Source organism: Microcebus murinus, unplaced genomic scaffold, assembly GCF_040939455.1.
Source record: "Microcebus murinus isolate Inina unplaced genomic scaffold, M.murinus_Inina_mat1.0 scaf063_hap2_Mmur4.0, whole genome shotgun sequence".
Lineage (NCBI taxonomy): Eukaryota > Metazoa > Chordata > Mammalia > Primates > Cheirogaleidae > Microcebus > Microcebus murinus.
In genome coordinates this window covers 32488-59170 of record NW_027439009.1, presented here as the reverse complement: position 1 = coordinate 59170, position 26683 = coordinate 32488, and the positions used below count along the sequence as shown (strand labels likewise).

The 26683-nt window shown below is 62.8% G+C and overlaps 6 non-coding genes and 1 pseudogene across 6 annotated transcripts; all 7 read left to right on the top strand.

Annotated features, from left to right (window-relative positions):
- The first annotated feature begins 306 nt into the window (after positions 1–306).
- On the top strand, positions 307–425 carry LOC142869203 (5S ribosomal RNA). Its single transcript, XR_012917959.1, has one exon. It is a non-coding gene; the product is annotated as a 5S ribosomal RNA (ribosomal RNA).
- A 3780-nt stretch (positions 426–4205) lies between these two features.
- Positions 4206–4324, top strand: LOC142869211 (uncharacterized; annotated as a pseudogene).
- Positions 4325–8103: 3779 nt separating this feature from the next.
- On the top strand, positions 8104–8222 carry LOC142869202 (5S ribosomal RNA). Its single transcript, XR_012917958.1, has one exon. It is a non-coding gene; the product is annotated as a 5S ribosomal RNA (ribosomal RNA).
- A 3770-nt stretch (positions 8223–11992) lies between these two features.
- Positions 11993–12111, top strand: LOC142869201 (5S ribosomal RNA). Its single transcript, XR_012917957.1, has one exon. It is a non-coding gene; the product is annotated as a 5S ribosomal RNA (ribosomal RNA).
- Positions 12112–15892: 3781 nt separating this feature from the next.
- LOC142869200 (5S ribosomal RNA) lies at positions 15893–16011 on the top strand. The gene has a single exon (XR_012917956.1). It is a non-coding gene; the product is annotated as a 5S ribosomal RNA (ribosomal RNA).
- A 3776-nt stretch (positions 16012–19787) lies between these two features.
- LOC142869199 (5S ribosomal RNA) lies at positions 19788–19906 on the top strand. Its single transcript, XR_012917955.1, has one exon. It is a non-coding gene; the product is annotated as a 5S ribosomal RNA (ribosomal RNA).
- A 3779-nt stretch (positions 19907–23685) lies between these two features.
- Positions 23686–23804, top strand: LOC142869198 (5S ribosomal RNA). The gene has a single exon (XR_012917954.1). It is a non-coding gene; the product is annotated as a 5S ribosomal RNA (ribosomal RNA).
- Positions 23805–26683: the final 2879 nt, after the last annotated feature.

The window sequence follows — 26683 nt, the reverse complement described above, 5'->3', positions numbered from 1 at the left end:
GCGGGTAGGTGAAGGAGGCCGGGCGAGGAGACGAGGGGGGCTGGGAGGGCTCCACCTTGGCGAGTCCAGCCGTGGAGGCGCATCTTGTGTGAGTGTGAGTGTGAGTGTGTGTGTGTGTGTGTAGAGAGAGACAGCCCCCCACCCCGCCCCGCCCCGCCCCGCCCCGCCCATCACCCCGGACCCTGGGAGCCCGCGGGACCAGGCCGGCCCGGCCCGGCCCGGCGTGGGGCCTGGGGCGGGAGGCGGCGGCGGGGAAGCCCAGAGAGGCTCGGCTTCTCGAGCGGGGCAGGGGCGCCCTCCGCCGCCGTCTAGGGCCACACCACCCTGAACGCCCCCGATCTCGTCTGGTCTCGGAAGCTAAGCAGGGTCGGGCCTGGTTAGTACTTGGATGGGAGACCGCCTGGGAATACCGGGTGCCACAGGCTGCTGCTTTTTTTTTTTTTTTTTTTTTTTTTTGCCTCTTGTTCTGTCCCCTTTCTGGGAGCGCGGCGGCGGCCCGGGGTGGGGGTCACCCCCACCCTCAGCGCGCGCGCGGTGCCTGGCGCCCCAGCCCGCACCGTGGGGCCTCCTCTTGTCCCAAGCCGCGACACCGCCGCCACGCGGCAGCATGCGTGGCATCTGGACTGTCAGGTCTCAGACCAAAGGTCTGCTCTGTGGGAACCGACACGCTGGAGGAAACCTTGAGAGTCTGAGAGGGGAGGGAGTTCCAGAAGAAGGCCAGGATGTCATTTTGAGGGAGTATGTGACCAGAACTCGTCCCGTTGCTTTTGGGGTTCTATGGGCTACACGCAGGAATCTTTGGTGGTGGCACCTGATGTTGGGGGATCCGGAGTCACACCCAGACCTGCTCCACAGGCCTCCTTTTACTTTTCTCTTCGGATTCATTATTTTTAAAAAGTGTCTCTTACCTCTAGGATTGCATTTTCTTTTCTCTCTCTTTTCAAGCAGATGATGGGAGTACAAGTATTCAGGTGACATGTGTTGCCCGTGCCGCCCTCCCCCCTGTGTTCTTTTTTTTTTTTTTTTTTTTGAGACAGAGTCTCGTTTTGCTGCCCAGGCTAGAGTGAGTGCCATGGCGTCAGCCTAGCTCACAGCAACCTCAATCTCCGGGCTCAAGCAATCCTGCTGCCTCAGCCTCCCGAGTAGTTGGGACTACAGGCATGCACCACCACGCCCGGCTGTGTTTTTCTATATATATTAGTTGGCCAATTAATTTCTCTCTATTTTTAGTAGAGACGGGGTCTCGCTCTTGCTCAGGCTGGTTTCGAACTCCTGACCTGGAGCAATCCGCCCGCCTCGGCCTCCCAGAGAGCTAGGATTACAGGCGTGAGCCACCGCGCCCGGCCCCCCCTGTGTTCTTATTCATATACCTCTCATGTTGTTCCAGCGTATTGTGGGGGTACCAATGTTAAGGTCGGGTGCCTTGCCCTCTCCAAGCCTCCCCCCTCGGGTCAGAGCTTCAAGTGCGCCCATCCCCCAGTCGGTGCGCACCCACCCCATGCCTAATGGATGTGTATGCCCCTCCCCTCCCCCCACCCGCCCGACACCCACCCGATGAAGGTGATTCCTCTCTGTCCACTTAGGCGTCCATCCGTTCGTACCAATTTGCTGGTGAGCGCGCTCACGTGGTGCTCGTGTGTCCATTCTTGGGATACTTGGCCTACTGGAACGGGTTCCAGCTCTGGCCAGGAGAACACGAGAGGCGCCCTCTCACCGCTGCTCCTCACAGCCGAATGGCACTCCGTGGTGTCCACGTGCCACATTTTATTGATGCACTCCTGGATGGATGGGCACTCGGGTCGCTTCCACGTCTTTGGGATTGTGAATTGTGCCCTAACTGTAACCCTAACCCTTACCCAGCCCGTCTCCTCTGCCCCTGCCTGACGCACTCCTCCCCGGCCAGGCCCGTCACTGTCCTGGGCCCCCGCCTGACCGGCTCCTCCCCGCCCGGCCTGTCACCGTCCTCTGCCCCTGTCTGACACGCTCCTTCCCGCCCGGCCTCTCACCGTCCTCGGCCCCTGCCTGACCGGCTCCTCCGTCGCCTGGGCCTTCCAAGGGCTTGGTGTGGATGCTGCTTCCAGGAAGCCCTCCAGAAACCCGGCAGCAGGGTGGCCGCAGCAGTCTCCAGCAGCCGTCCCTAAGTCGCGTGAGTGCGGGGGACGTGCCCCCGCTGTGCCGCGGGGGCCCAGCCTGGTGTCTTCCCTGAGGCCCTGCGGCTGCCGGCTGGGCTGCCGCTCCCCGCAAGGGGAGAGCCGCGGAGGTGGGGACCGCCTCCTGATGGGGACGTACACGCAGCTCTCCACGTCGGATTCCGGGGCTCTCTGTCCTGCCCGAAGGCCCAGCTGGCCTGCGGGTCCTTAGAGTGGCAAAAACCTCCGAAAACTGAGACTGAGGGTCCGGTGGGTGTCTGCACTTTTGTGCTGGGCACCCCAGGGAGGCCCGGGGGCTGGCTGGACAACGTGGTCTGCTGGGCGGGGGGGGGGGTGTTGGAGGAGCAACTGATGCCCTTTGCACTTTGGGTAGCAAGAGTCTGAGGTGTCTCTGAGCCCTGTGCCCTGTGGGGGCGGGGCGGGGGGGAGGAGGAGGAGGAGGAGGAGGAGGTGGGAAGGGCGGGGCCTGCAGTCCTGTTCCCGGGGTGGCACGGCAAGTGGCTTCTTCCACAGGCTGCTTGGCCTGGGCTCCCTGCACCTGGGCCTTTGGAGGACCGGCCCTGTGCTTGCCAACACTTCCTGCAGGGACCCAGAGCTGGGAGGTGGCATCTCTCAGCCCTGGGTCGGGCAGAGCCCCAGCGGGCCATGCCCACAACCTCTCTCAGCACCGGTCCCCCAGAAGGCTCCTTTGGGACCAGGATTCTCTTGCGGTGACTCTTTAAGGTCTGGCCCCTGGATGGAGGGGCACCAGGAGTAGAGGAGCAGGAAGGGGAAGGGGGTGGCCATGCGAGGGGACACTTTGAGGCCAAGTCCCAGCTTCAGCCTGATCCTCCTGGGAACCCCGCTCTGAGACAAGGAGCCGGGCTTCGCATTCCCACAGCAGCCAGTCGTGGGCTGAGGACACCTGGGGCGTTGGGAACTCCCTGGCTTCTCCTTGGTTTAACATCTAGAGCTGCTTGTGAATCGCGCCGCCACACACACCCGAGCGCAGGTGTCTTCCGCACAGACTGCGGGCCTCGCTCTTCTGAATGCCGCTAGCTCGCCACCCACCCACGGGTGAACCTGGTCAGGGTGCTTTCTCTCAGGGGCAGACTCTTTTCCGGGCGGGCTACCGGTGTCTCTGTTTGCTCGTTTCTTTCTTCCATTTCGGGAAAGTCTTCCTTGCTGGCTGTGGAAATCTCCTATGCCTTCCCTCGCCTATTCTGTCAGCTTTAAAATTCTCTTTCAGTTGCCACCCTCACAGATGGATTAGGAAACTCTTTCCGGTGCACTCATTAGTGAAATGACCTCCAGGAAGCTGGAATCCAATATCTAATGGCCGATTTTTAGCGAGTCCACACGCCAGGGTGGTCGGGGTCCAATGCAGCCCCGGCCAGGCCCAGGCCCCTTGGACTGGGCCACAGGAGGACACTGAGGAGGGTCCCGGCCCCCACGAAGCGGTGCCGGCAGTTCTCCACGGGCTTGGGCGTTTTCCAGAGGTAGGAGATGGAGGGGACTGATTTCTTCAGCGCCCCCCAAACCACGCCACCCCACCAAACCCATGGGACACATCCCCAGAGAGAGACGCCCCATACACTGGCTGTGCCCCAGCCCTGGCCCGGGGGAATAGGCGGCAGCCCACACACAGGGCGAGGGGGGGGGCGCAGCTGAAAGGGGTTGTGGGGGAGGGCGGCCCCTGGCTGGGGTCAAAGGGCGAGCGTCCCGCGCGTGCGCAGTCAGCGGCAGCGACGCGCTGGGGGTGGGCAGCGGGTAGGTGAAGGAGGCCGGGCGAGGAGACGAGGGGGGCTGGGAGGGCTCCACCTTGGCGAGTCCAGCCGTGGAGGCGCATCTTGTGTGAGTGTGAGTGAGTGTGAGTGTGTGTGTGTGTGTGTAGAGAGAGACAGCCCCCCACCCCGCCCCGCCCCGCCCCGCCCCGCCCATCACCCCGGACCCTGGGAGCCCGCGGGACCAGGCCGGCCCGGCCCGGCCCGGCGTGGGGCCTGGGGCGGGAGGCGGCGGCGGGGAAGCCCAGAGAGGCTCGGCTTCTCGAGCGGGGCAGGGGCGCCCTCCGCCGCCATCTAGGGCCACACCACCCTGAACGCCCCCGATCTCGTCTGGTCTCGGAAGCTAAGCAGGGTCGGGCCTGGTTAGTACTTGGATGGGAGACCGCCTGGGAATACCGGGTGCCACAGGCTGCTGCTTTTTTTTTTTTTTTTTTTTTTTTTTGCCTCTTGTTCTGTCCCCTTTCTGGGAGCGCGGCGGCGGCCCGGGGTGGGGGTCACCCCCACCCTCAGCGCGCGCGCGGTGCCTGGCGCCCCAGCCCGCACCGTGGGGCCTCCTCTTGTCCCAAGCCGCGACACCGCCGCCACGCGGCAGCATGCGTGGCATCTGGACTGTCAGGTCTCAGACCAAAGGTCTGCTCTGTGGGAACCGACACGCTGGAGGAAACCTTGAGAGTCTGAGAGGGGAGGGAGTTCCAGAAGAAGGCCAGGATGTCATTTTGAGGGAGTATGTGACCAGAACTCGTCCCGTTGCTTTTGGGGTTCTATGGGCTACACGCAGGAATCTTTGGTGGTGGCACCTGATGTTGGGGGATCCGGAGTCACACCCAGACCTGCTCCACAGGCCTCCTTTTACTTTTCTCTTCGGATTCATTATTTTTAAAAAGTGTCTCTTACCTCTAGGATTGCATTTTCTTTTCTCTCTCTTTTCAAGCAGATGATGGGAGTACAAGTATTCAGGTGACATGTGTTGCCCGTGCCGCCCTCCCCCCTGTGTTCTTTTTTTTTTTTTTTTTTTTGAGACAGAGTCTCGTTTTGCTGCCCAGGCTAGAGTGAGTGCCATGGCGTCAGCCTAGCTCACAGCAACCTCAATCTCCGGGCTCAAGCAATCCTGCTGCCTCAGCCTCCCGAGTAGTTGGGACTACAGGCATGCACCACCACGCCCGGCTGTGTTTTTCTATATATATTAGTTGGCCAATTAATTTCTCTCTATTTTTAGTAGAGACGGGGTCTCGCTCTTGCTCAGGCTGGTTTCGAACTCCTGACCTGGAGCAATCCGCCCGCCTCGGCCTCCCAGAGAGCTAGGATTACAGGCGTGAGCCACCGCGCCCGGCCCCCCCTGTGTTCTTATTCATATACCTCTCATGTTGTTCCAGCGTATTGTGGGGGTACCAATGTTAAGGTCGGGTGCCTTGCCCTCTCCAAGCCTCCCCCCTCGGGTCAGAGCTTCAAGTGCGCCCATCCCCCAGTCGGTGCGCACCCACCCCATGCCTAATGGATGTGTATGCCCCTCCCCTCCCCCCACCCGCCCGACACCCACCCGATGAAGGTGATTCCTCTCTGTCCACTTAGGCGTCCATCCGTTCGTACCAATTTGCTGGTGAGCGCGCTCACGTGGTGCTCGTGTGTCCATTCTTGGGATACTTGGCCTACTGGAACGGGTTCCAGCTCTGGCCAGGAGAACACGAGAGGCGCCCTCTCACCGCTGCTCCTCACAGCCGAATGGCACTCCGTGGTGTCCACGTGCCACATTTTATTGATGCACTCCTGGATGGATGGGCACTCGGGTCGCTTCCACGTCTTTGGGATTGTGAATTGTGCCCTAACTGTAACCCTAACCCTTACCCAGCCCGTCTCCTCTGCCCCTGCCTGACGCACTCCTCCCCGGCCAGGCCCGTCACTGTCCTGGGCCCCCGCCTGACCGGCTCCTCCCCGCCCGCCCTGTCACCGTCCTCTGCCCCTGTCTGACACGCTCCTTCCCGCCCGGCCTCTCACCGTCCTCGGCCCCTGCCTGACCGGCTCCTCCGTCGCCTGGGCCTTCCAAGGGCTTGGTGTGGATGCTGCTTCCAGGAAGCCCTCCAGAAACCCGGCAGCAGGGTGGCCGCAGCAGTCTCCAGCAGCCGTCCCTAAGTCGCGTGAGTGCGGGGGACGTGCCCCCGCTGTGCCGCGGGGGCCCAGCCTGGTGTCTTCCCTGAGGCCCTGCGGCTGCCGGCTGGGCTGCCGCTCCCCGCAAGGGGAGAGCCGCGGAGGTGGGGACCGCCTCCTGATGGGGACGTACACGCAGCTCTCCACGTCGGATTCCGGGGCTCTCTGTCCTGCCCGAAGGCCCAGCTGGCCTGCGGGTCCTTAGAGTGGCAAAAACCTCCGAAAACTGAGACTGAGGGTCCGGTGGGTGTCTGCACTTTTGTGCTGGGCACCCCAGGGAGGCCCGGGGGCTGGCTGGACAACGTGGTCTGCTGGGCGGGGGGGGGGTGTTGGAGGAGCAACTGATGCCCTTTGCACTTTGGGTAGCAAGAGTCTGAGGTGTCTCTGAGCCCTGTGCCCTGTGGGGGCGGGGCGGGGGGGAGGAGGAGGAGGAGGAGGAGGAGGTGGGAAGGGCGGGGCCTGCAGTCCTGTTCCCGGGGTGGCACGGCAAGTGGCTTCTTCCACAGGCTGCTTGGCCTGGGCTCCCTGCACCTGGGCCTTTGGAGGACCGGCCCTGTGCTTGCCAACACTTCCTGCAGGGACCCAGAGCTGGGAGGTGGCATCTCTCAGCCCTGGGTCGGGCAGAGCCCCAGCGGGCCATGCCCACAACCTCTCTCAGCACCGGTCCCCCAGAAGGCTCCTTTGGGACCAGGATTCTCTTGCGGTGACTCTTTAAGGTCTGGCCCCTGGATGGAGGGGCACCAGGAGTAGAGGAGCAGGAAGGGGAAGGGGGTGGCCATGCGAGGGGACACTTTGAGGCCAAGTCCCAGCTTCAGCCTGATCCTCCTGGGAACCCCGCTCTGAGACAAGGAGCCGGGCTTCGCATTCCCACAGCAGCCAGTCGTGGGCTGAGGACACCTGGGGCGTTGGGAACTCCCTGGCTTCTCCTTGGTTTAACATCTAGAGCTGCTTGTGAATCGCGCCGCCACACACACCCGAGCGCAGGTGTCTTCCGCACAGACTGCGGGCCTCGCTCTTCTGAATGCCGCTAGCTCGCCACCCACCCACGGGTGAACCTGGTCAGGGTGCTTTCTCTCAGGGGCAGACTCTTTTCCGGGCGGGCTACCGGTGTCTCTGTTTGCTCGTTTCTTTCTTCCATTTCGGGAAAGTCTTCCTTGCTGGCTGTGGAAATCTCCTATGCCTTCCCTCGCCTATTCTGTCAGCTTTAAAATTCTCTTTCAGTTGCCACCCTCACAGATGGATTAGGAAACTCTTTCCGGTGCACTCATTAGTGAAATGACCTCCAGGAAGCTGGAATCCAATATCTAATGGCCGATTTTTAGCGAGTCCACACGCCAGGGTGGTCGGGGTCCAATGCAGCCCCGGCCAGGCCCAGGCCCCTTGGACTGGGCCACAGGAGGACACTGAGGAGGGTCCCGGCCCCCACGAAGCGGTGCCGGCAGTTCTCCACGGGCTTGGGCGTTTTCCAGAGGTAGGAGATGGAGGGGACTGATTTCTTCAGCGCCCCCCAAACCACGCCACCCCACCAAACCCATGGGACACATCCCCAGAGAGAGACGCCCCATACACTGGCTGTGCCCCAGCCCTGGCCCGGGGGAATAGGCGGCAGCCCACACACAGGGCGAGGGGGGGGGCGCAGCTGAAAGGGGTTGTGGGGGAGGGCGGCCCCTGGCTGGGGTCAAAGGGCGAGCGTCCCGCGCGTGCGCAGTCAGCGGCAGCGACGCGCTGGGGGTGGGCAGCGGGTAGGTGAAGGAGGCCGGGCGAGGAGACGAGGGGGGCTGGGAGGGCTCCACCTTGGCGAGTCCAGCCGTGGAGGCGCATCTTGTGTGAGTGTGAGTGAGTGTGAGTGTGTGTGTGTGTGTGTAGAGAGAGACAGCCCCCCACCCCGCCCCGCCCCGCCCCGCCCCGCCCATCACCCCGGACCCTGGGAGCCCGCGGGACCAGGCCGGCCCGGCCCGGCCCGGCGCGGGGCCTGGGGCGGGAGGCGGCGGCGGGGAAGCCCAGAGAGGCTCGGCTTCTCGAGCGGGGCAGGGGCGCCCTCCGCCGCCGTCTAGGGCCACACCACCCTGAACGCCCCCGATCTCGTCTGGTCTCGGAAGCTAAGCAGGGTCGGGCCTGGTTAGTACTTGGATGGGAGACCGCCTGGGAATACCGGGTGCCACAGGCTGCTGCTTTTTTTTTTTTTTTTTTTTTTTTTTTGCCTCTTGTTCTGTCCCCTTTCTGGGAGCGCGGCGGCGGCCCGGGGTGGGGGTCACCCCCACCCTCAGCGCGCGCGCGGTGCCTGGCGCCCCAGCCCGCACCGTGGGGCCTCCTCTTGTCCCAAGCCGCGACACCGCCGCCACGCGGCAGCATGCGTGGCATCTGGACTGTCAGGTCTCAGACCAAAGGTCTGCTCTGTGGGAACCGACACGCTGGAGGAAACCTTGAGAGTCTGAGAGGGGAGGGAGTTCCAGAAGAAGGCCAGGATGTCATTTTGAGGGAGTATGTGACCAGAACTCGTCCCGTTGCTTTTGGGGTTCTATGGGCTACACGCAGGAATCTTTGGTGGTGGCACCTGATGTTGGGGGATCCGGAGTCACACCCAGACCTGCTCCACAGGCCTCCTTTTACTTTTCTCTTCGGATTCATTATTTTTAAAAAGTGTCTCTTACCTCTAGGATTGCATTTTCTTTTCTCTCTCTTTTCAAGCAGATGATGGGAGTACAAGTATTCAGGTGACATGTGTTGCCCGTGCCGCCCTCCCCCCTGTGTTCTTTTTTTTTTTTTTTTTTTTGAGACAGAGTCTCGTTTTGCTGCCCAGGCTAGAGTGAGTGCCATGGCGTCAGCCTAGCTCACAGCAACCTCAATCTCCGGGCTCAAGCAATCCTGCTGCCTCAGCCTCCCGAGTAGTTGGGACTACAGGCATGCACCACCACGCCCGGCTGTGTTTTTCTATATATATTAGTTGGCCAATTAATTTCTCTCTATTTTTAGTAGAGACGGGGTCTCGCTCTTGCTCAGGCTGGTTTCGAACTCCTGACCTGGAGCAATCCGCCCGCCTCGGCCTCCCAGAGAGCTAGGATTACAGGCGTGAGCCACCGCGCCCGGCCCCCCCTGTGTTCTTATTCATATACCTCTCATGTTGTTCCAGCGTATTGTGGGGGTACCAATGTTAAGGTCGGGTGCCTTGCCCTCTCCAAGCCTCCCCCCTCGGGTCAGAGCTTCAAGTGCGCCCATCCCCCAGTCGGTGCGCACCCACCCCATGCCTAATGGATGTGTATGCCCCTCCCCTCCCCCCACCCGCCCGACACCCACCCGATGAAGGTGATTCCTCTCTGTCCACTTAGGCGTCCATCCGTTCGTACCAATTTGCTGGTGAGCGCGCTCACGTGGTGCTCGTGTGTCCATTCTTGGGATACTTGGCCTACTGGAACGGGTTCCAGCTCTGGCCAGGAGAACACGAGAGGCGCCCTCTCACCGCTGCTCCTCACAGCCGAATGGCACTCCGTGGTGTCCACGTGCCACATTTTATTGATGCACTCCTGGATGGATGGGCACTCGGGTCGCTTCCACGTCTTTGGGATTGTGAATTGTGCCCTAACTGTAACCCTAACCCTTACCCAGCCCGTCTCCTCTGCCCCTGCCTGACGCACTCCTCCCCGGCCAGGCCCGTCACTGTCCTGGGCCCCCGCCTGACCGGCTCCTCCCCGCCCGGCCTGTCACCGTCCTCTGCCCCTGTCTGACACGCTCCTTCCCGCCCGGCCTCTCACCGTCCTCGGCCCCTGCCTGACCGGCTCCTCCGTCGCCTGGGCCTTCCAAGGGCTTGGTGTGGATGCTGCTTCCAGGAAGCCCTCCAGAAACCCGGCAGCAGGGTGGCCGCAGCAGTCTCCAGCAGCCGTCCCTAAGTCGCGTGAGTGCGGGGGACGTGCCCCCGCTGTGCCGCGGGGGCCCAGCCTGGTGTCTTCCCTGAGGCCCTGCGGCTGCCGGCTGGGCTGCCGCTCCCCGCAAGGGGAGAGCCGCGGAGGTGGGGACCGCCTCCTGATGGGGACGTACACGCAGCTCTCCACGTCGGATTCCGGGGCTCTCTGTCCTGCCCGAAGGCCCAGCTGGCCTGCGGGTCCTTAGAGTGGCAAAAACCTCCGAAAACTGAGACTGAGGGTCCGGTGGGTGTCTGCACTTTTGTGCTGGGCACCCCAGGGAGGCCCGGGGGCTGGCTGGACAACGTGGTCTGCTGGGCGGGGGGGGGGGTGTTGGAGGAGCAACTGATGCCCTTTGCACTTTGGGTAGCAAGAGTCTGAGGTGTCTCTGAGCCCTGTGCCCTGTGGGGGCGGGGCGGGGGGGAGGAGGAGGAGGAGGAGGAGGAGGTGGGAAGGGCCGGGGCCTGCAGTCCTGTTCCCGGGGGTGGCACGGCAAGTGGCTTCTTCCACAGGCTGCTTGGCCTGGGCTCCCTGCACCTGGGCCTTTGGAGGACCGGCCCTGTGCTTGCCAACACTTCCTGCAGGGACCCAGAGCTGGGAGGTGGCATCTCTCAGCCCTGCGTCGGGCAGAGCCCCAGCGGGCCATGCCCACAACCTCTCTCAGCACCGGTCCCCCAGAAGGCTCCTTTGGGACCAGGATTCTCTTGCGGTGACTCTTTAAGGTCTGGCCCCTGGATGGAGGGGCACCAGGAGTAGAGGAGCAGGAAGGGGAAGGGGGTGGCCATGCGAGGGGACACTTTGAGGCCAAGTCCCAGCTTCAGCCTGATCCTCCTGGGAACCCCGCTCTGAGACAAGGAGCCGGGCTTCGCATTCCCACAGCAGCCAGTCGTGGGCTGAGGACACCTGGGGCGTTGGGAACTCCCTGGCTTCTCCTTGGTTTAACGTCTAGAGCTGCTTGGGAATCGCGCCGCCACACACACCCGAGCGCAGGTGTCTTCCGCACAGACTGCGGGCCTCGCTCTTCTGAATGCCGCTAGCTCGCCACCCACCCACGGGTGAACCTGGTCAGGGTGCTTTCTCTCAGGGGCAGACTCTTTTCCGGGCGGGCTACCGGTGTCTCTGTTTGCTCGTTTCTTTCTTCCATTTCGGGAAAGTCTTCCTTGCTGGCTGTGGAAATCTCCTATGCCTTCCCTCGCCTATTCTGTCAGCTTTAAAATTCTCTTTCAGTTGCCACCCTCACAGATGGATTAGGAAACTCTTTCCGGTGCACTCATTAGTGAAATGACCTCCAGGAAGCTGGAATCCAATATCTAATGGCCGATTTTTAGCGAGTCCACACGCCAGGGTGGTCGGGGTCCAATGCAGCCCCGGCCAGGCCCAGGCCCCTTGGACTGGGCCACAGGAGGACACGGAGGAGGGTCCCGGCCCCCACGAAGCGGTGCCGGCAGTTCTCCACGGGCTTGGGCGTTTTCCAGAGGTAGGAGATGGAGGGGACTGATTTCTTCAGCGCCCCCCAAACCACGCCACCCCACCCCACCCATGGGACACATCCCCAGAGAGAGACGCCCCATACACTGGCTGTGCCCCAGCCCTGGCCCGGGGGAATAGGCGGCAGCCCACCCACAGGGCCAGGGGGGGGCGCAGCTGAAAGGGGTTGTGGGGGAGGGCGGCCCCTGGCTGGGGTCAAAGGGCGAGCGTCCCGCGCGTGCGCAGTCAGCGGCAGCGACGCGCTGGGGGTGGGCAGCGGGTAGGTGAAGGAGGCCGGGCGAGGAGACGAGGGGGGCTGGGAGGGCTCCACCTTGGCGAGTCCAGCCGTGGAGGCGCATCTTGTGTGAGTGTGAGTGAGTGTGAGTGTGTGTGTGTGTGTATAGAGAGACAGCCCCCCACCCCGCCCCGCCCCGCCCATCACCCCCGACCCTGGGAGCCCGCGGGACCCGGCCGGCCCGGCCCGGCCCGGCGCGGGGCCTGGGGCGGGAGGCGGCGGCGGGGAAGCCCAGAGAGGCTCGGCTTCTCGAGCGGGGCAGGGGCGCCCTCCGCCGCCGTCTAGGGCCACACCACCCTGAACGCCCCCGATCTCGTCTGGTCTCGGAAGCTAAGCAGGGTCGGGCCTGGTTAGTACTTGGATGGGAGACCGCCTGGGAATACCGGGTGCCACAGGCTGCTGCTTTTTTTTTTTTTTTTTTTTTTTTTTGCCTCTTGTTCTGTCCCCTTTCTGGGAGCGCGGCGGCGGCCCGGGGTGGGGGTCACCCCCACCCTCAGCGCGCGCGCGGTGCCTGGCGCCCCAGCCCGCACCGTGGGGCCTCCTCTTGTCCCAAGCCGCGACACCGCCGCCACGCGGCAGCATGCGTGGCATCTGGACTGTCAGGTCTCAGACCAAAGGTCTGCTCTGTGGGAACCGACACGCTGGAGGAAACCTTGAGAGTCTGAGAGGGGAGGGAGTTCCAGAAGAAGGCCAGGATGTCATTTTGAGGGAGTATGTGACCAGAACTCGTCCCGTTGCTTTTGGGGTTCTATGGGCTACACGCAGGAATCTTTGGTGGTGGCACCTGATGTTGGGGGATCCGGAGTCACACCCAGACCTGCTCCACAGGCCTCCTTTTACTTTTCTCTTCGGATTCATTATTTTTAAAAAGTGTCTCTTACCTCTAGGATTGCATTTTCTTTTCTCTCTCTTTTCAAGCAGATGATGGGAGTACAAGTATTCAGGTGACATGTGTTGCCCGTGCCGCCCTCCCCCCTGTGTTCTTTTTTTTTTTTTTTTTTTTGAGACAGAGTCTCGTTTTGCTGCCCAGGCTAGAGTGAGTGCCATGGCGTCAGCCTAGCTCACAGCAACCTCAATCTCCGGGCTCAAGCAATCCTGCTGCCTCAGCCTCCCGAGTAGTTGGGACTACAGGCATGCACCACCACGCCCGGCTGTGTTTTTCTATATATATTAGTTGGCCAATTAATTTCTCTCTATTTTTAGTAGAGACGGGGTCTCGCTCTTGCTCAGGCTGGTTTCGAACTCCTGACCTGGAGCAATCCGCCCGCCTCGGCCTCCCAGAGAGCTAGGATTACAGGCGTGAGCCACCGCGCCCGGCCCCCCCTGTGTTCTTATTCATATACCTCTCATGTTGTTCCAGCGTATTGTGGGGGTACCAATGTTAAGGTCGGGTGCCTTGCCCTCTCCAAGCCTCCCCCCTCGGGTCAGAGCTTCAAGTGCGCCCATCCCCCAGTCGGTGCGCACCCACCCCATGCCTAATGGATGTGTATGCCCCTCCCCTCCCCCCACCCGCCCGACACCCACCCGATGAAGGTGATTCCTCTCTGTCCACTTAGGCGTCCATCCGTTCGTACCAATTTGCTGGTGAGCGCGCTCACGTGGTGCTCGTGTGTCCATTCTTGGGATACTTGGCCTACTGGAACGGGTTCCAGCTCTGGCCAGGAGAACACGAGAGGCGCCCTCTCACCGCTGCTCCTCACAGCCGAATGGCACTCCGTGGTGTCCACGTGCCACATTTTATTGATGCACTCCTGGATGGATGGGCACTCGGGTCGCTTCCACGTCTTTGGGATTGTGAATTGTGCCCTAACTGTAACCCTAACCCTTACCCAGCCCGTCTCCTCTGCCCCTGCCTGACGCACTCCTCCCCGGCCAGGCCCGTCACTGTCCTGGGCCCCCGCCTGACCGGCTCCTCCCCGCCCGGCCTGTCACCGTCCTCTGCCCCTGTCTGACACGCTCCTTCCCGCCCGGCCTCTCACCGTCCTCGGCCCCTGCCTGACCGGCTCCTCCGTCGCCTGGGCCTTCCAAGGGCTTGGTGTGGATGCTGCTTCCAGGAAGCCCTCCAGAAACCCGGCAGCAGGGTGGCCGCAGCAGTCTCCAGCAGCCGTCCCTAAGTCGCGTGAGTGCGGGGGACGTGCCCCCGCTGTGCCGCGGGGGCCCAGCCTGGTGTCTTCCCTGAGGCCCTGCGGCTGCCGGCTGGGCTGCCGCTCCCCGCAAGGGGAGAGCCGCGGAGGTGGGGACCGCCTCCTGATGGGGACGTACACGCAGCTCTCCACGTCGGATTCCGGGGCTCTCTGTCCTGCCCGAAGGCCCAGCTGGCCTGCGGGTCCTTAGAGTGGCAAAAACCTCCGAAAACTGAGACTGAGGGTCCGGTGGGTGTCTGCACTTTTGTGCTGGGCACCCCAGGGAGGCCCGGGGGCTGGCTGGACAACGTGGTCTGCTGGGCGGGGGGGGGGGTGTTGGAGGAGCAACTGATGCCCTTTGCACTTTGGGTAGCAAGAGTCTGAGGTGTCTCTGAGCCCTGTGCCCTGTGGGGGCGGGGCGGGGGGGAGGAGGAGGAGGAGGAGGAGGAGGTGGGAAGGGCGGGGCCTGCAGTCCTGTTCCCGGGGGTGGCACGGCAAGTGGCTTCTTCCACAGGCTGCTTGGCCTGGGCTCCCTGCACCTGGGCCTTTGGAGGACCGGCCCTGTGCTTGCCAACACTTCCTGCAGGGACCCAGAGCTGGGAGGTGGCATCTCTCAGCCCTGGGTCGGGCAGAGCCCCAGCGGGCCATGCCCACAACCTCTCTCAGCACCGGTCCCCCAGAAGGCTCCTTTGGGACCAGGATTCTCTTGCGGTGACTCTTTAAGGTCTGGCCCCTGGATGGAGGGGCACCAGGAGTAGAGGAGCAGGAAGGGGAAGGGGGTGGCCATGCGAGGGGACACTTTGAGGCCAAGTCCCAGCTTCAGCCTGATCCTCCTGGGAACCCCGCTCTGAGACAAGGAGCCGGGCTTCGCATTCCCACAGCAGCCAGTCGTGGGCTGAGGACACCTGGGGCGTTGGGAACTCCCTGGCTTCTCCTTGGTTTAACATCTAGAGCTGCTTGTGAATCGCGCCGCCACACACACCCGAGCGCAGGTGTCTTCCGCACAGACTGCGGGCCTCGCTCTTCTGAATGCCGCTAGCTCGCCACCCACCCACGGGTGAACCTGGTCAGGGTGCTTTCTCTCAGGGGCAGACTCTTTTCCGGGCGGGCTACCGGTGTCTCTGTTTGCTCGTTTCTTTCTTCCATTTCGGGAAAGTCTTCCTTGCTGGCTGTGGAAATCTCCTATGCCTTCCCTCGCCTATTCTGTCAGCTTTAAAATTCTCTTTCAGTTGCCACCCTCACAGATGGATTAGGAAACTCTTTCCGGTGCACTCATTAGTGAAATGACCTCCAGGAAGCTGGAATCCAATATCTAATGGCCGATTTTTAGCGAGTCCACACGCCAGGGTGGTCGGGGTCCAATGCAGCCCCGGCCAGGCCCAGGCCCCTTGGACTGGGCCACAGGAGGACACTGAGGAGGGTCCCGGCCCCCACGAAGCGGTGCCGGCAGTTCTCCACGGGCTTGGGCGTTTTCCAGAGGTAGGAGATGGAGGGGACTGATTTCTTCAGCGCCCCCCAAACCACGCCACCCCACCAAACCCATGGGACACATCCCCAGAGAGAGACGCCCCATACACTGGCTGTGCCCCAGCCCTGGCCCGGGGGAATAGGCGGCAGCCCACACACAGGGCGAGGGGGGGGGCGCAGCTGAAAGGGGTTGTGGGGGAGGGCGGCCCCTGGCTGGGGTCAAAGGGCGAGCGTCCCGCGCGTGCGCAGTCAGCGGCAGCGACGCGCTGGGGGTGGGCAGCGGGTAGGTGAAGGAGGCCGGGCGAGGAGACGAGGGGGGCTGGGAGGGCTCCACCTTGGCGAGTCCAGCCGTGGAGGCGCATCTTGTGTGAGTGTGAGTGAGTGTGAGTGTGTGTGTGTGTGTGTAGAGAGAGACAGCCCCCCACCCCGCCCCGCCCCGCCCCGCCCCGCCCATCACCCCGGACCCTGGGAGCCCGCGGGACCAGGCCGGCCCGGCCCGGCCCGGCGTGGGGCCTGGGGCGGGAGGCGGCGGCGGGGAAGCCCAGAGAGGCTCGGCTTCTCGAGCGGGGCAGGGGCGCCCTCCGCCGCCGTCTAGGGCCACACCACCCTGAACGCCCCCGATCTCGTCTGGTCTCGGAAGCTAAGCAGGGTCGGGCCTGGTTAGTACTTGGATGGGAGACCGCCTGGGAATACCGGGTGCCACAGGCTGCTGCTTTTTTTTTTTTTTTTTTTTTTTTTTTGCCTCTTGTTCTGTCCCCTTTCTGGGAGCGCGGCGGCGGCCCGGGGTGGGGGTCACCCCCACCCTCAGCGCGCGCGCGGTGCCTGGCGCCCCAGCCCGCACCGTGGGGCCTCCTCTTGTCCCAAGCCGCGACACCGCCGCCACGCGGCAGCATGCGTGGCATCTGGACTGTCAGGTCTCAGACCAAAGGTCTGCTCTGTGGGAACCGACACGCTGGAGGAAACCTTGAGAGTCTGAGAGGGGAGGGAGTTCCAGAAGAAGGCCAGGATGTCATTTTGAGGGAGTATGTGACCAGAACTCGTCCCGTTGCTTTTGGGGTTCTATGGGCTACACGCAGGAATCTTTGGTGGTGGCACCTGATGTTGGGGGATCCGGAGTCACACCCAGACCTGCTCCACAGGCCTCCTTTTACTTTTCTCTTCGGATTCATTATTTTTAAAAAGTGTCTCTTACCTCTAGGATTGCATTTTCTTTTCTCTCTCTTTTCAAGCAGATGATGGGAGTACAAGTATTCAGGTGACATGTGTTGCCCGTGCCGCCCTCCCCCCTGTGTTCTTTTTTTTTTTTTTTTTTTTGAGACAGAGTCTCGTTTTGCTGCCCAGGCTAGAGTGAGTGCCATGGCGTCAGCCTAGCTCACAGCAACCTCAATCTCCGGGCTCAAGCAATCCTGCTGCCTCAGCCTCCCGAGTAGTTGGGACTACAGGCATGCACCACCACGCCCGGCTGTGTTTTTCTATATATATTAGTTGGCCAATTAATTTCTCTCTATTTTTAGTAGAGACGGGGTCTCGCTCTTGCTCAGGCTGGTTTCGAACTCCTGACCTGGAGCAATCCGCCCGCCTCGGCCTCCCAGAGAGCTAGGATTACAGGCGTGAGCCACCGCGCCCGGCCCCCCCTGTGTTCTTATTCATATACCTCTCATGTTGTTCCAGCGTATTGTGGGGGTACCAATGTTAAGGTCGGGTGCCTTGCCCTCTCCAAGCCTCCCCCCTCGGGTCAGAGCTTCAAGTGCGCCCATCCCCCAGTCGGTGCGCACCCACCCCATGCCTAATGGATGTGTATGCCCCTCCCCTCCCCCCACCCGCCCGACACCCACCCGATGAAGGTGATTCCTCTCTGTCCACTTAGGCGTCCATCCGTTCGTACCAATTTGCTGGTGAGCGCGCTCACGTGGTGCTCGTGTGTCCATTCTTGGGATACTTGGCCTACTGGAACGGGTTCCAGCTCTGGCCAGGAGAACACGAGAGGCGCCCTCTCACCGCTGCTCCTCACAGCCGAATGGCACTCCGTGGTGTCCACGTGCCACATTTTATTGATGCACTCCTGGATGGATGGGCACTCGGGTCGCTTCCACGTCTTTGGGATTGTGAATTGTGCCCTAACTGTAACCCTAACCCTTACCCAGCCCGTCTCCTCTGCCCCTGCCTGACGCACTCCTCCCCGGCCAGGCCCGTCACTGTCCTGGGCCCCCGCCTGACCGGCTCCTCCCCGCCCGGCCTGTCACCGTCCTCTGCCCCTGTCTGACACGCTCCTTCCCGCCCGGCCTCTCACCGTCCTCGGCCCCTGCCTGACCGGCTCCTCCGTCGCCTGGGCCTTCCAAGGGCTTGGTGTGGATGCTGCTTCCAGGAAGCCCTCCAGAAACCCGGCAGCAGGGTGGCCGCAGCAGTCTCCAGCAGCCGTCCCTAAGTCGCGTGAGTGCGGGGGACGTGCCCCCGCTGTGCCGCGGGGGCCCAGCCTGGTGTCTTCCCTGAGGCCCTGCGGCTGCCGGCTGGGCTGCCGCTCCCCGCAAGGGGAGAGCCGCGGAGGTGGGGACCGCCTCCTGATGGGGACGTACACGCAGCTCTCCACGTCGGATTCCGGGGCTCTCTGTCCTGCCCGAAGGCCCAGCTGGCCTGCGGGTCCTTAGAGTGGCAAAAACCTCCGAAAACTGAGACTGAGGGTCCGGTGGGTGTCTGCACTTTTGTGCTGGGCACCCCAGGGAGGCCCGGGGGCTGGCTGGACAACGTGGTCTGCTGGGCGGGGGGGGGGTGTTGGAGGAGCAACTGATGCCCTTTGCACTTTGGGTAGCAAGAGTCTGAGGTGTCTCTGAGCCCTGTGCCCTGTGGGGGCGGGGCGGGGGGGAGGAGGAGGAGGAGGAGGAGGAGGTGGGAAGGGCGGGGCCTGCAGTCCTGTTCCCGGGGTGGCACGGCAAGTGGCTTCTTCCACAGGCTGCTTGGCCTGGGCTCCCTGCACCTGGGCCTTTGGAGGACCGGCCCTGTGCTTGCCAACACTTCCTGCAGGGACCCAGAGCTGGGAGGTGGCATCTCTCAGCCCTGGGTCGGGCAGAGCCCCAGCGGGCCATGCCCACAACCTCTCTCAGCACCGGTCCCCCAGAAGGCTCCTTTGGGACCAGGATTCTCTTGCGGTGACTCTTTAAGGTCTGGCCCCTGGATGGAGGGGCACCAGGAGTAGAGGAGCAGGAAGGGGAAGGGGGTGGCCATGCGAGGGGACACTTTGAGGCCAAGTCCCAGCTTCAGCCTGATCCTCCTGGGAACCCCGCTCTGAGACAAGGAGCCGGGCTTCGCATTCCCACAGCAGCCAGTCGTGGGCTGAGGACACCTGGGGCGTTGGGAACTCCCTGGCTTCTCCTGGGTTTAACGTCTAGAGCTGCTTGTGAATCGCGCCGCCACACACACCCGAGCGCAGGTGTCTTCCGCACAGACTGCGGGCCTCGCTCTTCTGAATGCCGCTAGCTCGCCACCCACCCACGGGTGAACCTGGTCAGGGTGCTTTCTCTCAGGGGCAGACTCTTTTCCGGGCGGGCTACCGGTGTCTCTGTTTGCTCGTTTCTTTCTTCCATTTCGGGAAAGTCTTCCTTGCTGGCTGTGGAAATCTCCTATGCCTTCCCTCGCCTATTCTGTCAGCTTTAAAATTCTCTTTCAGTTGCCACCCTCACAGATGGATTAGGAAACTCTTTCCGGTGCACTCATTAGTGAAATGACCTCCAGGAAGCTGGAATCCAATATCTAATGGCCGATTTTTAGCGAGTCCACACGCCAGGGTGGTCGGGGTCCAATGCAGCCCCGGCCAGGCCCAGGCCCCTTGGACTGGGCCACAGGAGGACACTGAGGAGGGTCCCGGCCCCCACGAAGCGGTGCCGGCAGTTCTCCACGGGCTTGGGCGTTTTCCAGAGGTAGGAGATGGAGGGGACTGATTTCTTCAGCGCCCCCCAAACCACGCCACCCCACCCCACCCATGGGACACATCCCCAGAGAGAGACGCCCCATACACTGGCTGTGCCCCAGCCCTGGCCCGGGGGAATAGGCGGCAGCCCACACACAGGGCGAGGGGGGGGGCGCAGCTGAAAGGGGTTGTGGGGGAGGGCGGCCCCTGGCTGGGGTCAAAGGGCGAGCGTCCCGCGCGTGCGCAGTCAGCGGCAGCGACGCGCTGGGGGTGGGCAGCGGGTAGGTGAAGGAGGCCGGGCGAGGAGACGAGGGGGGCTGGGAGGGCTCCACCTTGGCGAGTCCAGCCGTGGAGGCGCATCTTGTGTGAGTGTGAGTGTGAGTGTGTGTGTGTGTGTGTAGAGAGAGACAGCCCCCCACCCCGCCCCGCCCCGCCCCGCCCCGCCCATCACCCCGGACCCTGGGAGCCCGCGGGACCAGGCCGGCCCGGCCCGGCCCGGCGCGGGGCCTGGGGCGGGAGGCGGCGGCGGGGAAGCCCAGAGAGGCTCGGCTTCTCGAGCGGGGCAGGGGCGCCCTCCGCCGCCGTCTAGGGCCACACCACCCTGAACGCCCCCGATCTCGTCTGGTCTCGGAAGCTAAGCAGGGTCGGGCCTGGTTAGTACTTGGATGGGAGACCGCCTGGGAATACCGGGTGCCACAGGCTGCTGCTTTTTTTTTTTTTTTTTTTTTTTTTTGCCTCTTGTTCTGTCCCCTTTCTGGGAGCGCGGCGGCGGCCCGGGGTGGGGGTCACCCCCACCCTCAGCGCGCGCGCGGTGCCTGGCGCCCCAGCCCGCACCGTGGGGCCTCCTCTTGTCCCAAGCCGCGACACCGCCGCCACGCGGCAGCATGCGTGGCATCTGGACTGTCAGGTCTCAGACCAAAGGTCTGCTCTGTGGGAACCGACACGCTGGAGGAAACCTTGAGAGTCTGAGAGGGGAGGGAGTTCCAGAAGAAGGCCAGGATGTCATTTTGAGGGAGTATGTGACCAGAACTCGTCCCGTTGCTTTTGGGGTTCTATGGGCTACACGCAGGAATCTTTGGTGGTGGCACCTGATGTTGGGGGATCCGGAGTCACACCCAGACCTGCTCCACAGGCCTCCTTTTACTTTTCTCTTCGGATTCATTATTTTTAAAAAGTGTCTCTTACCTCTAGGATTGCATTTTCTTTTCTCTCTCTTTTCAAGCAGATGATGGGAGTACAAGTATTCAGGTGACATGTGTTGCCCGTGCCGCCCTCCCCCCTGTGTTCTTTTTTTTTTTTTTTTTTTTGAGACAGAGTCTCGTTTTGCTGCCCAGGCTAGAGTGAGTGCCATGGCGTCAGCCTAGCTCACAGCAACCTCAATCTCCGGGCTCAAGCAATCCTGCTGCCTCAGCCTCCCGAGTAGTTGGGACTACAGGCATGCACCACCACGCCCGGCTGTGTTTTTCTATATATATTAGTTGGCCAATTAATTTCTCTCTATTTTTAGTAGAGACGGGGTCTCGCTCTTGCTCAGGCTGGTTTCGAACTCCTGACCTGGAGCAATCCGCCCGCCTCGGCCTCCCAGAGAGCTAGGATTACAGGCGTGAGCCACCGCGCCCGGCCCCCCCTGTGTTCTTATTCATATACCTCTCATGTTGTTCCAGCGTATTGTGGGGGTACCAATGTTAAGGTCGGGTGCCTTGCCCTCTCCAAGCCTCCCCCCTCGGGTCAGAGCTTCAAGTGCGCCCATCCCCCAGTCGGTGCGCACCCACCCCATGCCTAATGGATGTGTATGCCCCTCCCCTCCCCCCACCCGCCCGACACCCACCCGATGAAGGTGATTCCTCTCTGTCCACTTAGGCGTCCATCCGTTCGTACCAATTTGCTGGTGAGCGCGCTCACGTGGTGCTCGTGTGTCCATTCTTGGGATACTTGGCCTACTGGAACGGGTTCCAGCTCTGGCCAGGAGAACACGAGAGGCGCCCTCTCACCGCTGCTCCTCACAGCCGAATGGCACTCCGTGGTGTCCACGTGCCACATTTTATTGATGCACTCCTGGATGGATGGGCACTCGGGTCGCTTCCACGTCTTTGGGATTGTGAATTGTGCCCTAACTGTAACCCTAACCCTTACCCAGCCCGTCTCCTCTGCCCCTGCCTGACGCACTCCTCCCCGGCCAGGCCCGTCACTGTCCTGGGCCCCCGCCTGACCGGCTCCTCCCCGCCCGGCCTGTCACCGTCCTCTGCCCCTGTCTGACACGCTCCTTCCCGCCCGGCCTCTCACCGTCCTCGGCCCCTGCCTGACCGGCTCCTCCGTCGCCTGGGCCTTCCAAGGGCTTGGTGTGGATGCTGCTTCCAGGAAGCCCTCCAGAAACCCGGCAGCAGGGTGGCCGCAGCAGTCTCCAGCAGCCGTCCCTAAGTCGCGTGAGTGCGGGGGACGTGCCCCCGCTGTGCCGCGGGGGCCCAGCCTGGTGTCTTCCCTGAGGCCCTGCGGCTGCCGGCTGGGCTGCCGCTCCCCGCAAGGGGAGAGCCGCGGAGGTGGGGACCGCCTCCTGATGGGGACGTACACGCAGCTCTCCACGTCGGATTCCGGGGCTCTCTGTCCTGCCCGAAGGCCCAGCTGGCCTGCGGGTCCTTAGAGTGGCAAAAACCTCCGAAAACTGAGACTGAGGGTCCGGTGGGTGTCTGCACTTTTGTGCTGGGCACCCCAGGGAGGCCCGGGGGCTGGCTGGACAACGTGGTCTGCTGGGCGGGGGGGGGGTGTTGGAGGAGCAACTGATGCCCTTTGCACTTTGGGTAGCAAGAGTCTGAGGTGTCTCTGAGCCCTGTGCCCTGTGGGGGCGGGGCGGGGGGGAGGAGGAGGAGGAGGAGGAGGAGGTGGGAAGGGCGGGGCCTGCAGTCCTGTTCCCGGGGTGGCACGGCAAGTGGCTTCTTCCACAGGCTGCTTGGCCTGGGCTCCCTGCACCTGGGCCTTTGGAGGACCGGCCCTGTGCTTGCCAACACTTCCTGCAGGGACCCAGAGCTGGGAGGTGGCATCTCTCAGCCCTGGGTCGGGCAGAGCCCCAGCGGGCCATGCCCACAACCTCTCTCAGCACCGGTCCCCCAGAAGGCTCCTTTGGGACCAGGATTCTCTTGCGGTGACTCTTTAAGGTCTGGCCCCTGGATGGAGGGGCACCAGGAGTAGAGGAGCAGGAAGGGGAAGGGGGTGGCCATGCGAGGGGACACTTTGAGGCCAAGTCCCAGCTTCAGCCTGATCCTCCTGGGAACCCCGCTCTGAGACAAGGAGCCGGGCTTCGCATTCCCACAGCAGCCAGTCGTGGGCTGAGGACACCTGGGGCGTTGGGAACTCCCTGGCTTCTCCTTGGTTTAACATCTAGAGCTGCTTGTGAATCGCGCCGCCACACACACCCGAGCGCAGGTGTCTTCCGCACAGACTGCGGGCCTCGCTCTTCTGAATGCCGCTAGCTCGCCACCCACCCACGGGTGAACCTGGTCAGGGTGCTTTCTCTCAGGGGCAGACTCTTTTCCGGGCGGGCTACCGGTGTCTCTGTTTGCTCGTTTCTTTCTTCCATTTCGGGAAAGTCTTCCTTGCTGGCTGTGGAAATCTCCTATGCCTTCCCTCGCCTATTCTGTCAGCTTTAAAATTCTCTTTCAGTTGCCACCCTCACAGATGGATTAGGAAACTCTTTCCGGTGCACTCATTAGTGAAATGACCTCCAGGAAGCTGGAATCCAATATCTAATGGCCGATTTTTAGCGAGTCCACACGCCAGGGTGGTCGGGGTCCAATGCAGCCCCGGCCAGGCCCAGGCCCCTTGGACTGGGCCACAGGAGGACACTGAGGAGGGTCCCGGCCCCCACGAAGCGGTGCCGGCAGTTCTCCACGGGCTTGGGCGTTTTCCAGAGGTAGGAGATGGAGGGGACTGATTTCTTCAGCGCCCCCCAAACCACGCCACCCCACCAAACCCATGGGACACATCCCCAGAGAGAGACGCCCCATACACTGGCTGTGCCCCAGCCCTGGCCCGGGGGAATAGGCGGCAGCCCACACACAGGGCGAGGGGGGGGGCGCAGCTGAAAGGGGTTGTGGGGGAGGGCGGCCCCTGGCTGGGGTCAAAGGGCGAGCGTCCCGCGCGTGCGCAGTCAGCGGCAGCGACGCGCTGGGGGTGGGCAGCGGGTAGGTGAAGGAGGCCGGGCGAGGAGACGAGGGGGGCTGGGAGGGCTCCACCTTGGCGAGTCCAGCCGTGGAGGCGCATCTTGTGTGAGTGTGAGTGAGTGTGAGTGTGTGTGTGTGTGTGTAGAGAGAGACAGCCCCCCACCCCGCCCCGCCCCGCCCCGCCCCGCCCATCACCCCGGACCCTGGGAGCCCGCGGGACCAGGCCGGCCCGGCCCGGCCCGGCGTGGGGCCTGGGGCGGGAGGCGGCGGCGGGGAAGCCCAGAGAGGCTCGGCTTCTCGAGCGGGGCAGGGGCGCCCTCCGCCGCCGTCTAGGGCCACACCACCCTGAACGCCCCCGATCTCGTCTGGTCTCGGAAGCTAAGCAGGGTCGGGCCTGGTTAGTACTTGGATGGGAGACCGCCTGGGAATACCGGGTGCCACAGGCTGCTGCTTTTTTTTTTTTTTTTTTTTTTTTTTTTGCCTCTTGTTCTGTCCCCTTTCTGGGAGCGCGGCGGCGGCCCGGGGTGGGGGTCACCCCCACCCTCAGCGCGCGCGCGGTGCCTGGCGCCCCAGCCCGCACCGTGGGGCCTCCTCTTGTCCCAAGCCGCGACACCGCCGCCACGCGGCAGCATGCGTGGCATCTGGACTGTCAGGTCTCAGACCAAAGGTCTGCTCTGTGGGAACCGACACGCTGGAGGAAACCTTGAGAGTCTGAGAGGGGAGGGAGTTCCAGAAGAAGGCCAGGATGTCATTTTGAGGGAGTATGTGACCAGAACTCGTCCCGTTGCTTTTGGGGTTCTATGGGCTACACGCAGGAATCTTTGGTGGTGGCACCTGATGTTGGGGGATCCGGAGTCACACCCAGACCTGCTCCACAGGCCTCCTTTTACTTTTCTCTTCGGATTCATTATTTTTAAAAAGTGTCTCTTACCTCTAGGATTGCATTTTCTTTTCTCTCTCTTTTCAAGCAGATGATGGGAGTACAAGTATTCAGGTGACATGTGTTGCCCGTGCCGCCCTCCCCCCTGTGTTCTTTTTTTTTTTTTTTTTTTTGAGACAGAGTCTCGTTTTGCTGCCAAGGCTAGAGTGAGTGCCATGGCGTCAGCCTAGCTCACAGCAACCTCAATCTCCGGGCTCAAGCAATCCTGCTGCCTCAGCCTCCCGAGTAGTTGGGACTACAGGCATGCACCACCACGCCCGGCTGTGTTTTTCTATATATATTAGTTGGCCAATTAATTTCTCTCTATTTTTAGTAGAGACGGGGTCTCGCTCTTGCTCAGGCTGGTTTCGAACTCCTGACCTGGAGCAATCCGCCCGCCTCGGCCTCCCAGAGAGCTAGGATTACAGGCGTGAGCCACCGCGCCCGGCCCCCCCTGTGTTCTTATTCATATACCTCTCATGTTGTTCCAGCGTATTGTGGGGGTACCAATGTTAAGGTCGGGTGCCTTGCCCTCTCCAAGCCTCCCCCCTCGGGTCAGAGCTTCAAGTGCGCCCATCCCCCAGTCGGTGCGCACCCACCCCATGCCTAATGGATGTGTATGCCCCTCCCCTCCCCCCACCCGCCCGACACCCACCCGATGAAGGTGATTCCTCTCTGTCCACTTAGGCGTCCATCCGTTCGTACCAATTTGCTGGTGAGCGCGCTCACGTGGTGCTCGTGTGTCCATTCTTGGGATACTTGGCCTACTGGAACGGGTTCCAGCTCTGGCCAGGAGAACACGAGAGGCGCCCTCTCACCGCTGCTCCTCACAGCCGAATGGCACTCCGTGGTGTCCACGTGCCACATTTTATTGATGCACTCCTGGATGGATGGGCACTCGGGTCGCTTCCACGTCTTTGGGATTGTGAATTGTGCCCTAACTGTAACCCTAACCCTTACCCAGCCCGTCTCCTCTGCCCCTGCCTGACGCACTCCTCCCCGGCCAGGCCCGTCACTGTCCTGGGCCCCCGCCTGACCGGCTCCTCCCCGCCCGGCCTGTCACCGTCCTCTGCCCCTGTCTGACACGCTCCTTCCCGCCCGGCCTCTCACCGTCCTCGGCCCCTGCCTGACCGGCTCCTCCGTCGCCTGGGCCTTCCAAGGGCTTGGTGTGGATGCTGCTTCCAGGAAGCCCTCCAGAAACCCGGCAGCAGGGTGGCCGCAGCAGTCTCCAGCAGCCGTCCCTAAGTCGCGTGAGTGCGGGGGACGTGCCCCCGCTGTGCCGCGGGGGCCCAGCCTGGTGTCTTCCCTGAGGCCCTGCGGCTGCCGGCTGGGCTGCCGCTCCCCGCAAGGGGAGAGCCGCGGAGGTGGGGACCGCCTCCTGATGGGGACGTACACGCAGCTCTCCACGTCGGATTCCGGGGCTCTCTGTCCTGCCCGAAGGCCCAGCTGGCCTGCGGGTCCTTAGAGTGGCAAAAACCTCCGAAAACTGAGACTGAGGGTCCGGTGGGTGTCTGCACTTTTGTGCTGGGCACCCCAGGGAGGCCCGGGGGCTGGCTGGACAACGTGGTCTGCTGGGCGGGGGGGGGGTGTTGGAGGAGCAACTGATGCCCTTTGCACTTTGGGTAGCAAGAGTCTGAGGTGTCTCTGAGCCCTGTGCCCTGTGGGGGCGGGGCGGGGGGGAGGAGGAGGAGGAGGAGGAGGAGGTGGGAAGGGCGGGGCCTGCAGTCCTGTTCCCGGGGTGGCACGGCAAGTGGCTTCTTCCACAGGCTGCTTGGCCTGGGCTCCCTGCACCTGGGCCTTTGGAGGACCGGCCCTGTGCTTGCCAACACTTCCTGCAGGGACCCAGAGCTGGGAGGTGGCATCTCTCAGCCCTGGGTCGGGCAGAGCCCCAGCGGGCCATGCCCACAACCTCTCTCAGCACCGGTCCCCCAGAAGGCTCCTTTGGGACCAGGATTCTCTTGCGGTGACTCTTTAAGGTCTGGCCCCTGGATGGAGGGGCACCAGGAGTAGAGGAGCAGGAAGGGGAAGGGGGTGGCCATGCGAGGGGACACTTTGAGGCCAAGTCCCAGCTTCAGCCTGATCCTCCTGGGAACCCCGCTCTGAGACAAGGAGCCGGGCTTCGCATTCCCACAGCAGCCAGTCGTGGGCTGAGGACACCTGGGGCGTTGGGAACTCCCTGGCTTCTCCTTGGTTTAACATCTAGAGCTGCTTGTGAATCGCGCCGCCACACACACCCGAGCGCAGGTGTCTTCCGCACAGACTGCGGGCCTCGCTCTTCTGAATGCCGCTAGCTCGCCACCCACCCACGGGTGAACCTGGTCAGGGTGCTTTCTCTCAGGGGCAGACTCTTTTCCGGGCGGGCTACCGGTGTCTCTGTTTGCTCGTTTCTTTCTTCCATTTCGGGAA